A 14,335-nucleotide genomic window follows, 5' to 3' on the forward strand; every position below is an offset into this window, starting at 1 on the left:
GTCAGTGTACAACTTGTATAGCAGTGTAGATTTACTGTCTTCTGAAAATAACTCAACACACAGCCATTAATGTCTAAATAGCTGGCAACATAAGTGAGTACACCCCACAGTGAACATGTCCAAATTGTGCCCAAAGTGTCAATATTTTGTGTGACCACCATTATTATCCAGCACTGCCTTAACCCTCCTGGGCATGGAATTCACCAGAGCTGCACAGGTTGCTACTGGAATCCTCTTCCACTCCTCCATGATGACATCACGGAGCAGGTGGATGTTAGACACCTTGAACTCCTCCACCTTCCACTTGAGGATGCGCCACAGGTGCTCAATTGGGTTTAGTCCATCACCTTTACCTTCAGCTTCCTCAGCAAGGCAGTTGTCATCTTGGAGGTTGTGTTTGGGGTCGTTATCCTGTTGGAAAACTGCCATGAGGCCCAGTTTTCGAAGGGAGGGGATCATGCTCTGTTTCAGAATGTCACAGTACATGTTGGAATTCATGTTTCCCTCAATGAACTGCAGCTCCCCAGTTCCAGCAACACTCATGCAGCCCAAGACCATGATGCTACCACCACCATGCTTGACTGTAGGCAAGATACAGTTGTCTTGGTACTTCTCACCAGGGCGCCACCACACATGCTGGACACCATCTGAGCCAAACAAGTTTATCTTGGTCTCGTCAGACCACAGGGCATTCCAGTAATCCATGTTCTTGGACTGCTTGTCTTCAGCAAACTGTTTGCGGGCTTTCTTGTGCGTCAGCTTCCTTCTGGGATGACGACCATGCAGACCGAGTTGATGCAGTGTGCGGCGTATGGTCTGAGCACTGACAGGCTGACCTCCCACGTCTTCAACCTCTGCAGCAATGCTGGCAGCACTCATGTGTCTATTTTTTAAAGCCAACCTCTGGATATGACGCCGAACACGTGGACTCAACTTCTTTGGTCGACCCTGGCGAAGCCTGTTCCGAGTGGAACCTGTCCTGGAAAACCGCTGTATGACCTTGGCCACCATGCTGTAGCTCTGTTTCAGGGTGTTAGCAATCTTCTTATAGCCCAGGCCATCTTTGTGGAGAGCAACAATTCTATTTCTCACATCCTCAGAGAGTTCTTTGCCATGAGGTGCCATGTTGAATATCCAGTGGCCAGTATGAGAGAATTGTACCCAAAACACCAAATTTAACAGCCCTGCTCCCCATTTACACCTGGGACCTTGACACATGACACCAGGGAGGGACAACGACACATTTGGGCACAATTTGGACATGTTCACTGTGGGGTGTACTCACTTATGTTGCCAGCTATTTAGACATTAATGGCTGTGTGTTGAGTTATTTTCAGAAGACAGTAAATCTACACTGCTATACAAGCTGTACACTGACTACTCTAAGTTATATCCAAGTTTCATGTCTATAGTGTTGTCCCATGAAAAGATATAATGAAATATTTGCAGAAATGTGAGGGGTGTACTCACTTTTGTGATACACTGTATATTTATTATTATTATAAATATTCTGCTCGCAATTAAACCCGCAACACATGCAATGTGTAAATGTTCCAGCCAGCTTCCGGCGTAGTGATGAAGCGTCGCTCCCTACTCCCTACACTGTTTGAAGTTCACTTCATTTGAACATTTTCGTTACCTTTGGATTGGAATTTCACTTAAAATGGTGGAATACCCTACGTAGTGCACTTCACAGGGACAACTGGTAACGGATAAATGGAACCCTCCTACAGCGCTTTCTGAACCAATCAGACCTTCTGATTGTAATTGTTAGTAAGAAATGCTGTTATTTGCATTTATTCAGTTTGCGTCACACAGATGACGTGGTAATGAAACGCTCGATCGGCTTTCTAACGAGTTCGTGTTTTAAAATAACGGATTATATTTCTAATGGGACACACGGTTATAAATGTAATAACATCTGGAAGAACAGAAGCTAAGGTAAGCAGCGGTTATGATGTTTTTGCTGTGTTTGGGATTTTGGCCGCTGTGCCGTGATTTATCGAGCGCTTTTGTTCTGTAATGAAAACAAAACGTATCAGTTGAAGCTTTTAACTGGAACCTTCTTGTTACGGAAATTCCATTCATTTACACAATGACGAGGAAAGTAAAGACACAAAGTAAAACGGCTAAATACACTCACTAATCTGTTGTTTTTTATCTGAACTTACAGATTATTTCTTTATTCCAACGATACATTTCTAATATATGTTTTGTGTTTATTATATTGAATCGGACTCTAGCCTAAAGACTCCTGACTTGACTCGGACTCTAGCCTAAAGACTCCTGACTTGACTCGGACTCTAGCCTAAAGACTCCTGACTTGACTCGGACTCTAGCCTAAAGACTCCTGACTTGACTCGGACCCTAGTCTAAAGACTCCTGACTTGACTCGGACTCTAGCCTAAAGACTCCTGACTTGACTCGGACCCTAGTCTAAAGACTCCTGACTTGACTCGGACTCTAGCCTAAAGACTTGTGACTTGACTCTGACCCTAGCCTAAAGACTTGTGACTTGACTCGGACTCTAGCCTAAAGACTTGTGACTTGACTCGGACTCTAGCCTAAAGACTTGTTACTTGACTCGGACACTAGCCTAAAGACTCCTGACTTGACTCGGACTCTAGCCTAAAGACTCCTGACTTGACTCGGACCCTAGTCTAAAGACTCCTGACTTGACTCGGACTCTAGCCTAAAGACTCCTGACTTGACTCGGACTCTAGCCTAAAGACTCCTGACTTGACTCGGACCCTAGTCTAAAGACTCCTGACTTGACTCGGACTCTAGCCTAAAGACTCCTGACTTGACTCGGACCCTAGTCTAAAGACTCCTGACTTGACTCAGACTGTAGTCTAAAGACTCGTGACTTGACTCAGACTCTAACCTAAAGACTCGTGACTTGACTATTTTGTGACTTGTGAACATCTCTGCTGCTTATAACCAAAATTTAAAAGGGAGGAAACTTGTTGAAGATCCCTCGTACGTGTGTGTGTGTGTGTGTGTGTGTGTGTGTGTTATCTCTATATCTGCTTTGTCTGTTAAGCAGACGAGTAGGAAATTTAGTTCTGCTGAAGACGCACCCAGTGTTTTCTTTACATTCTTTACATTGTACGTCTGTATGAAGCCACTTGTACTTTGCTTTGTTTATCTGTCACGTCTTTATTATGTGATTTCTTGCTTTTTAAGCACGGTGAGAGATGAAGCAGATTAAAGCAGTAGCAAATAGAAGCGAAACGTATTTGAGTTGTGAAGCTTTCCTGTGTAATCTGGGGCACGAGCTGCTTGACATTTTTAAACATGACAGGCAGGTCAGGAATTTCTGCGTGTGCTCATAAGGCTCTCAGCCTCAGGGTCGGTATTAGGTAATAATTATTATTATTATTATCTTTATTAATACTAGTGCTTTTTAATGGGGGGTGCGAGTTCTTCACGACTGTTACCCTCCGCAGATGTGATTCATTATTTCAGCGTTTATTTAAGGTGATAAGGACTTTACTAGTGTGTCAGCCAATAAACGAGGAAGTGGCTTTTCTATGACGGGAAACTGCGCTGTGCTGAGCTGAGTTTCCCTTTCTCAGAGATCATGACATTTCAGAGACAACGGCAGGTTTTTTCTGCTGCTTCACTGGAAACTGAGACGGGAAAGTTGGTTGGAAAAAACCAGAGCGGATTGAGGAAGCTTTGCCGAGGGGGGAGAGACACGAGTACCTGTCGTGACCATGTAGAGGGTTTTTACTCGCCCTCCTTTCATTTAACTCTTTAATGGCCTGTTTACCATTTGGTTGAGCTTACGCTGAGTCTAGATACTTGGGTATAAATGAGCTGTATTTAAATAATAATGTTTGGGTCGTATTTACTCCTCGGTTGACGTGTGTTAAACTCAGAAATATTGGTAGATGATTTTAAGAAAACAGTCTTTCTAACCTTTATGTTTTGTTTGTTTGTTTACACTTTGGTTAAATTCATGACAGGAACGGTAGTTACTCGTTACACAAGGTTCATCAGTTAACAAGTTTAATATCAAACACAGTCATGGATGATTTTGTGTCTCCAATTCACCTCACTTGTACGTCTTTGGACTGTGAAAGGAAACTGGAGCACCCGGAGGAAACCCACACAGACACGGGGAGAACATGCAAACTCCACACAGAAAGGATCCAGACTGCCCCACCTGGGGATCGAACCCAGGACCTTCTTGCTGTGAGGCGAGAGTGCTACCCACTTACTAACCTTTATTATCATTATATATATATATATATATATATATTGGTTATAATCTATATTAATCTATATTGGTTATATCTACATATATTGCTATTATTATTATCCGTATATTACCACTATTATAGTCATCCATACCTATGTCTGATATATTTTATATCTGATACACAGTCTATATTCATATCCTATAATATATATATATATTAAATTGAAGCTAGCAGCTGAAAAGTTGCATCATTTTTATGATAATCTCAACTGTTTGGTAGAGGCTCAAAATATCAATTACAAATATTAATTGTTTGTTGTTGGATTTGTTCCAAAAAACTAAGAAATGCATTAAAGAAACTAAGAAATCATCATTTTTTAACCATTATTTTCTTGTTGAGACCATTAAAGGGTTAACAACATTCTGTGAGAGTTAAATTATTTTAATCTATGAAAAACGATTCAATCCAGATTTTATTTAAAAAAAAATTATATTATATATTATCGTTCAGTTATTGTTAGTGCTGACTGTTTGTTTCAGTTTCTATTTTATTTCTACTCTCTTTAATTCTGGGAATTGACTAAGTGTACTAAAGCATGAATCATTATTTCTACTGTAAGCTGCCACTGTTGGGCCCTTGAGCGAGGCCCTTAGATGAGTTTATTAGATAAGTGTATTTAAATTAAACGTTTTGCAAAAACGTGTTTGTATTTCCTTATAAGTCGCTGAGGTTTCCCCAGCTGGTGTCACGTTGGCTCGTCGATGCCAGAGTTTACATATACAAACATCTCGTCCTGCAGGTGTGTGTGTGTGTGTGTGTGTGTGTGTGTGTGCAGTTATCAGATGTGTTAAACGGCCTCTCTCCGGATAACAAAAGCGAGGAGGAGACTCAGGAACACGTGTGCAGCATGTAAACACGGCAGGGAGGAAGTTACTCTCCGTGTTTTCATTGGTTCACATGTTTCACGTCTGAATGTTTTAGTAGATCTCTGGTTTCCAGAATGTGTACAGATTATTCGTGCCAGCTTGTCCAGGATGATTCACAAATCTTAATCTCCAAATAATCTGTAAATCACCTCAGTAGAATTTAAACCAAATTCCTTTGTGATGGACTCATGAGCGCATCGGTCAGTCTGAGCTCACCGTGCTGCCGAAGACGTGAGCCGAGAGTCTGTGAAGAGGGAAAACACACACACACACACACACACACACACGCACACACACACACACACACACGCTGAGGTCAGTGTAAGAATAATGAGCATTTGTTTGGACTGAACGGGACTGTTGGAAACAGTGAGTGTCGGCTCACGGCACCAACGTAACCAAGTAAATAGACATGCAAAAGTATCCGGACGCTCAGACGTACAGTACGTAGGAGGAAAGGATTTGAGTAAAAGGATAGGACTTTTACTACGGGAAAATGTGTGTATAATATGCAGTTCTATTTACTTACGTTGTAACACGACAGTACTGGTCAGATAAAGGATTTACTCGCAGCTAAAATCTGGCTGGAAGTTTAAGAGGGAGAAAAAGTTTAAAGGGAGGAAAAACAAACAGAGCTTTGTCTCCGAGCCCCCGGTGACAGAGTTCCGGAGGGGGGGGGGGGGGAGAAAAGCTTCACATTTCTTAAGCTCGTCTTCAAAAGAAAGAAAAGAGGCAAAAAGGAGGACCTCTCGTTTAATGGGCGTCTGATGATGTCACATCATTGGCTGGATTCTTCTGTCTCTGAGTAGAGCAGAGCGGCTGAGCTCTAATTGGTCGACGGCGGGCCGGAGGGGGAGGAAGGGCGTCTCTGCTCGCCCCAGCCGAACGCATATTAACCCTTGTGTCTGAGGAAAGCTGGAGCTCGTTCTGTTTCTTCATAACTGAAACCAAAACGCGCTACGGATGGAGGGGAACGGAACGGAGGAGGCGACTGTGTGACTGTGTGCTCCTATGGTCCTGTGATATCTGTGTATCAGTGCTTACACAACTTGTGCTGTTATGCACTGATATCGGAACCACTCGTATTTACATTTTTGAAGATAGTTAGAGAAATATAAGCACAGAAAAAATCCAAACAATGTCACTGTGTGTATTTGTACCTTGTCTGAATGAGAATGCATGTATGGATCAATTGTAAGGTTGAAGGTTTAAATCTTAGCTCTGTCGCGTTGCCACTGTTGGACCCTTGAGCAAGGCCCTTAACCCTTGGCTCTAGGGGCGCCGTACAACAGCTGACCCTGCGCTTTGACCCCAGATTCCAAACAAGCTGGGATACGCAAAATAAGAATTTTTTTGTACTGTACATCAGTATATGTATATATGACAAATAAAGGCGTTTAATTCTATGTTTCTGTCTCCTCTACCATTTACCTCAAAGCGAGGACCGGCACGGTGGCTTAGTGGGTAGCACTGTCGCCTCACAGCAAGAAGGTCCAGGGTTCGATTCCCAGCTGGAGCTGTCTGTGTCCTTTCTGTGTGGAGTTTGCATGTTCTCCCCGTGTCTGTGTGGGTTTCCTGCAGGAGCTCCCGTTTCCTCCCACAGTCCAAAGACGTGCAAGTGAGGTGAATTGGAGACACTAAATTGTCAATGACTGTGTTATTAAAACTTAAACTGATGAATTTTGTGTAACGAGTAATTACCGTTCCTGTCATGAATGTAACCAAAGTGTAAAACATGACGTTAAAATCCTAATAAATAAATTACTCAAAGTGAACTGTTTTGTGTAAAAGAAGGTAATCAGTGCTCTTCTCCGAACATGCTGATACTCAGTTGGAGGAGAAGCCCGTGCTTGCACCATGAATGTATTATAGAACATGAGTAAATGATTTGCATGAGTGGGTGAGAGGGTGAGAGGGTGAGAGGGTGTCGGCTTTCTGGGTCAGAGATAGAGTTTTGTCACTTAAATGAATTAGAAAACAATAACCAGAGCTGGAAATGTCATGTGACTAATTACAACCTATAGATGGATAGATAGATAGATAGATAGATAGATAGATAGATAGATAGATAGATAGATAGATAGATAGATAGATAGATAGATAGATAGATAGATAGATGCTTACAGACAGACAGACAGACATCATGTGACAAAAAACATGACCTGTAGATAGACAGACAGACATAAAGTTAGATAGATAGATAAATAGATATACAGACAGACAGACAGACAGACAGACAGACAGACAGACAGACAGACAGACAGATAGACTACATCATGTGACGAAAAACATGACCTGTAGATAGACAGACAGACAGACATACAGTTAGATAGATAGATATACTGACAGACAGACAGACAGATAGATAGACAGATGGACAGACAGATAGGTAGATAGATAGACAGACAAATAGACAGATGGACAGACAGATAGATAGATAGACATGCAAGCAACATGGGAACACTAATCACAATACAAGAATGGACAGAGCTCCAGTCTATCACAGTGCAAAACATACTAATTTAAGGGACAATTTAAAGCAACCAATCCACCTTTGGCATGACTCAAGCCATTCATGGTGTTTTGATCAGCGTGTTTGATCTGATTATCTTCACTGAGATTAAGATTAAATGTTGGTACTTGACCCTCCCACTCAATAGCTGTCCAGAGCTGGACTATGGGCACTGTCCGCAGCTACAGGTCAGGCTTTGTTTTCTCCCTGGTGGACAGCTGGTGCCATCAATCTGTTCCCAGAACTTCACCATAACCACTTCCCCATGGCTGTCCTCCCCTCCACTGCCAACACAGCAGCGCTCTGTTCGCTCGTGTACGCCGGACCAGACCGTGAACACTTCTGAGACCTTGTTTTCTCTGCAGTGCCTGGACCCTGTCATTCCTGGACCCTGTAATTACAGCCTAACAACACGCCCGTGTGCCTCGACCTCCAGCTCATGTTCGACACTTTAGGTTTAACGTTTAAAAGCCATGATTCACACCGGTGTGCCGAAGCGCTCATTACAGGCCGTGAGTGAGTAAATTCATACACCGAGCGGCTCTGTACCCAGCACGTGCAGCGGCGGCTTTTTTTCCCCTGCAGATGGTAAGCATTCAGGCCCATTATTGTGCTCGTTGCGGGGCGTCCTCCAAAGCATAAACTCTGGCACACTTTTAAAGACCGAGTGGCTAATATATGCAGAGCTGATTCAGTGGGTCTGTGCAGAACGTCCCCCTTCCCCCCAGACTGAACTTCTTTATTCTAGGACAAGACAAATATTTGTGACTCTGTGTAGTGTTTACTGGGACCTTATTATAAAAAAAAAGACAGGTTTTGGCCATGAATGCTACTGCTAAATATATTTCTTTACTCCTGTAATTATTACGTATCTGTGTTCCGAAGACCTTCTCAAAAATCTTAAAGATACATCATGGAGTAGTTACATCTTTACCTACCAGGCAGGATCTTTACTTGATACGACTGATTATTGTTTGAAAACTTAAACTAATCAACTGATAAAATAAGTGAAATGTGACCCCCAACTTGGAGACCCCAGTTTAAATAGGTCATTGTGTTTGGGACCCCCCTTAAATTCATCAAGAATCATTTTCTAAAATGTTGGTAAACTTAAACTGCAATTGGAAACACTTTTATTTCACTCACTCACTCACTCACTGTCTTAACCGCTTATCCAAACAGGGTCACAGGGGGTGCTGGAGCCTATCCCAGCTTTTCAATGGGCGCAAGACACACAGTAACACCCTGGACGGGTGCCAGTCCTTTGCAGGGCAGACACCCCCACACACACACACACCCATTCACCTATAGGGCAATTCAGTGTCTCCAATTAACCTGACTGCATGTGTTTGTACTGTGGGAGGAAACCGGAGCTCCCGGAGGAAACCCACGCAGACACAAGGAGAACATGCAGACTCCGCCCTGCCTGGGGATCGAACCCAAGACCTTCTTGCTGTGAGGCGACAGTGCTACCCACTGAGCCACCGAGCCACCGTTTTATCTGGTAAACAAAATGAATATGAATGATTTTTTAGATTAGTAAGGCTAGTGCCAATGGTGCACTTAAATCTGGCCAGAATTAAAAATGGGATATCTTTTATTTTAGGGAACACATTCTTCCCCAAAAACTTGGTCCAGCCTCCGAATTTTAAGATAACTAACACAGATCTATAACACATGGTTGAGCACATTCCCTGATTTATTACCTACTCATCAAGCCAGAGATCAGGTCGTTATTGTGAGGAACCTTTGCAGATCTTTGTGCAGAACTGATTCCAGTTTACCTTTAGTTCCAATCCATAAAAATGACATTCGGTGTTACACAGGCCAATAATGAGCTGTTACTGATCCCCAGTTTTGGACCTGTGCATCAGAGCTTGGCAGTCTTCCTAACGTTTCTGCGCAGGCAGATCTGACTGCAAGTCTGCCGCTCGGGGCGAATGAAGCTCTGTTTACAAAGAGTTTGTTAAAGTGAACTCATTCATGTAAATGAAGCAAACCTGTTCCACTGGAAACAAAAAGTGGGACTCACCACTGGAACACTTCAGCAACTTCAGCTGGCTGTACAACACTCTGTTAGGTCTTTCTTCAGAAAATGACATATTGTTATATTAAAGGGGCAGGAAAAGGCATGTGGGTGGAGAGGGGGGGTATGATGATTACTTGCTTAATATGCTGTCAAAACAGTTTTGACCCACCCACACATGGACTCACGGCTGAAGAAGACCTGCAGTATCAAGCACCAGGACATTAGCAGCAGATCATTCAACCTCTGTACATTCCGATTGTGATTGCCATCATTTAATATCTCAAATCCATAATGTGTAGTTGATGATGTGTGTGTCAGTGGAATTCCTTTAGCCCAGATTTTATGCACCATGCTTTGTGCATGATGCACAGACATACTGGAATAGGAGAGGGTTCTTTCCAGAACTATTGACACACATTTGGAAGCATATAATGTCTAGCAATGGGGGTAAAGGGGGTAAAGAAACACCTGAAGTTAATCATTAGTAGGGGCGTCCACATACTTTAGACAGTATCGTGTGCATTATATTAACATTCTTGGGTGCTGGTATAAGGTAACGGACTAGTAATCAGAAGGTCGCTGGTTCAAACCCGACCACTGCTTGGTTGCTGCTGTTGGGCCCTTAACCCTCAATTGCTCAGACAGTATACTGTCACAGTACTGTAAGTCGCTTTGGATTAAGGTGTCTGCTCAATGCCGTAAATGTAAATCCTATATAATATGTTAATACAATTTAATAAAAACGTCATTTTAAGCTACATTCTGGCTGTTTTCACTTCTTTTAGATGCCCGGCACATCTTTAACGTTTTATTCCGGTACATTAATTGCTGGAGACACAAAACCTGACGAGCTTTGAAGCGAGGCACAGTCTGTACCGATCAGGGCTAAACAGGCTGGAGCGATTGTGCAACACCGAGGACCATGTGACAGGACTGGCTGTACAGAAGTGCATCAATAAGGTCTAAAAGCACGGAGAGACAGTGGGGTTAATTACAGACAGACTGAGTGTCTGCACTCTCAGACGCTGGGTCCGTCTGCACGGCCAGACTCTTAACAATTCCATTACAGCCACGCCAGTGCTGCCACAGAAACGAGTAAACATGCCATGACCGAGGTGAGAACAGAACGTCCAGTGTAAACATCAACACCCGCGCTGGATGAAATCAGAAGTACGGTGAATAATAACACTGAGCTCAGGTTTGCTGATAACATCAGTGCGGTTGCTACGATGCTGACCGGTGTGAGAACGGTCACTCGAGTGTTTGAGTTGTTTACGCCGGGTTGTGCCCTCGCTAGGACCTGTGAACCGAACCCTTCTAAAACAACAGCCCTCAATTAGCAATGCGCAATTAGCATACTGTGTACACACCGGGCTACAAACCCTGGTTTATCCGAACCCCGGCTGAACTCTCCACCTGTGTTGACACTGGCAGGAAACCGCGTTTCATTTCACCGAAAAGAAAACACAACTCAGGAGATTCCCCGGCTCATCCCTCCTTCCCTCGCTCCGTCCCTCCCTCCCGACCGAGCGAGCTTTACTGGAATTCAGACCGGGATCATAAATAATCACGTTACAGCTAAAGTTTTCGTTTCTGTGTCGTGTTAGCTGTGTCCAGCTCGGACTTTGCTGCATTGCTCTTGCTCTGTGAACACACGGGCGGATTCTGAGCAGGAGGAAACAGAAGGCGTCATTTCTGCTCGATAAGGAAGAATTCTCTCTCCAGCCTGGAGGGGATGTTAATGGTGCTTAATGCGTCAGATGTGGCGCTCTGTTCCATTCCACACCCATTTAGTTCCGTTCGACCAGGGATTAACAATTCAAGCGTAAGATCTAATACCTCCTGTGTATTAACAGTACTGGCTTGTTAGAGAAATTATTTATTAATTATAAACTCTTCTGTACAGAGTTTAAAGGTAAAGACACGCTCAGTGCACACCACTGATGAGTAACAATCTTCAACTATAGTGCAATTCTGTTATCTAGTATAATTCCATATTATAGCTTAAAACGGCATTTTTATTAAGTTGTTCTAACACATTATATAGGTTATACCAACCCAAAATTGTTAATATACTGAACACAATGCTGTCTAAAGTATGTGGACACCCGTACTAATTATTAACTTTAGGTGTTTCTTTACCCCCATTGCTACCTTCAGGAGTATAAAATAAATTATTTAAACATTATATGCGTCCTGTTCCAGTATGTCTGTGTACCATGCACAAAAAATAAAAACTGGGGTAAATTAGGTGGCACTGGCATATACAGTGTATCACAAAAGTGAGTACACCCCTCACATTTCTGCAGATATTTAAGTATATCTTTTCATGGGACAACACTGACAAAATGACACTTTGACACAATGAAAAGTAGTCTGTGTGCAGCTTATATAACAGTGTAAATTTATTCTTCCCTCAAAATAACTCAATATACAGCCATTAATGTCTAAACCACCGGCAACAAAAGTGAGTACACCCCTAAGAGACTACACCCCTAAATGTCCAAATTGAGCACTGCTTGTCATTTTCCCTCCAAAATGTGATGTGATTTGTTAGTGTTACTAGGTCTCAGGTGTGCATAGGGAGCAGGTGTGTTCAATTTAGTAGTACAGCTCTCACACTCTCTCATACTGGTCACTGAAAGTTCCAATATGGCACCTCATGGCAAAGAACTCTCTGAGGATCTTAAAAGACGAATTGTTGCGCTACATGAAGATGGCCAAGGCTACAAGAAGATTGCCAACACCCTGAAACTGAGCTGCAGCACAGTGGCCAAGATCATCCAGCGTTTTAAAAGAGCAGGGTCCACTCAGAACAGACCTCGCGTTGGTCGTCCAAAGAAGCTGAGTGCACGTGCTCAGCGTCACATCCAACTGCTGTCTTTGAAAGATAGGCGCAGGAGTGCTGTCAGCATTGCTGCAGAGATTGAAAAGGTGGGGGGTCAGCCTGTCAGTGCTCAGACCATACGCCGCACACTACATCAAATTGGTCTGCATGGCTGTCACCCCAGAAGGAAGCCTCTTCTGAAGTCTCTACACAAGAAAGCCCGCAAACAGTTTGCTGAAGACATGTCAACAAAGGACATGGATTACTGGAACCATGTCCTATGGTCTGATGAGACCAAGATTAATTTGTTTGGTTCAGATGGTCTCAAGCATGTGTGGCGGCAATCAGGTGAGGAGTACAAAGATAAGTGTGTCATGCCTACAGTCAAGCATGGTGGTGGGAATGCCATGGTCTGGGGCTGCATGAGTGCAGCAGGTGTTGGGGAGTTACATTTCATTGAGGGACACATGAACTCCAATATGTACTGTGAAATACTGAAGCAGAGCATGATCCCCTCCCTCCGGAAACTGGGTCGCAGGGCAGTGTTCCAGCATGATAATGACCCCAAACACACCTCTAAGACGACCACTGCTTTATTGAAGAGGCTGAGGGTAAAGGTGATGGACTGGCCAAGCATGTCTCCAGACCTAAACCCAATAGAACATCTTTGGGGCATCCTCAAGCGGAAGGTGGAGGAGCGCAAAGTCTCGAATATCCGCCAGCTCCGTGATGTCGTCATGGAGGAGTGGAAAAGCATTCCAGTGGCAACCTGTGAAGCTCTGGTAAACTCCATGCCCAGGAGAGTTAAGGCAGTTCTGGGAAATAATGGTGGCCACACAAAATATTGACACTTCAGGAACTTTCACTAAGGGGTGTACTCACTTTTGTTGCCGGTGGTTTAGACATTAATGGCTGTATATTGAGTTATTTTGAGGGAAGAATAAATTTACACTGTTATATAAGCTGCACACAGACTACTTTTCATTGTGTCAAAGTGTCATTTTGTCAGTGTTGTCCCATGAAAAGATATACTTAAATATCTGCAGAAATGTGAGGGGTGTACTCACTTTTGTGATACACTGTATACTATAATATAAATATAGTATAATAATCAGCTGTGGTATTTAGTTTCTTTTAAACTGCTTGAATCAGGCGTTTAGATTATATACCATTAAAGTTAGGTCTTTCTTGAGAAAATGACATGTTGTATTATAGGGGCAGGAAAAGGCATGTGGGTGGAGGGGGGGGGGGCATGATGATCACTTGCTTAATATGCTGTCAACACAGTTCTGACCCACCCACACACGGACTCAACAAGGCTGAAGAAGACCTGTAGTATCAAGCACCAGGACATTAGCAGCAGGTCATTCAACCTCTGTACATTCTGATTGTGATTGCCATCATTTATGTGTTTAGTGTGGTTAATGTCAGGGGTCTGTGCATGCCAGTGGAACTTTTTTACCCCAAATGATTACATTTTTTACAGGTGTCCACATACTTTAGACAGTATTGTGTGCATTATATTAGCATCATTGGGTGTTAATGTACTTTAGATTATGTACCATTAAAGTTATAAGTTTACACAATCTTTTAGGTGCTCGGGTGGCTCTGCGGTCTATTACGCTACCCCATTAAAAGCCTCAGTGGTGCTATCGACCGGCCGGGTGTTTACACAGACACGATTGGCTGTCTGATTGGGGGTTGGGGGCAGGGGGTGACGTGTATATCAGCAGCTTTTAATTCACGACAGAACTTTTGTCCAGTTGTTCAGTTACAGAAATGAAGTTCCTAGATTGTCATGACGTGCACTCACTACAAGACTAGAGACAAGTG

The 14,335-nt window shown here is 43.2% G+C and overlaps 1 long non-coding RNA gene across 1 annotated transcript; it reads right to left on the reverse strand.

The window, feature by feature from the left end:
• Positions 1-4,828: 4,828 nt before the first annotated feature.
• Positions 4,829-5,902, reverse strand: LOC134301196 (uncharacterized). The gene is made up of 2 exons (XR_010007421.1): positions 5,664-5,902; positions 4,829-5,378 (listed from the first exon to the last, which is right to left on the reverse strand). It is a non-coding gene; the product is annotated as an uncharacterized LOC134301196 (long non-coding RNA).
• Between the last annotated feature and the right edge of the window lie 8,433 nt (positions 5,903-14,335).

This window comes from Trichomycterus rosablanca, chromosome 23 (assembly GCF_030014385.1).
Source record: "Trichomycterus rosablanca isolate fTriRos1 chromosome 23, fTriRos1.hap1, whole genome shotgun sequence".
NCBI classification, from domain to species: domain Eukaryota; kingdom Metazoa; phylum Chordata; class Actinopteri; order Siluriformes; family Trichomycteridae; genus Trichomycterus; species Trichomycterus rosablanca.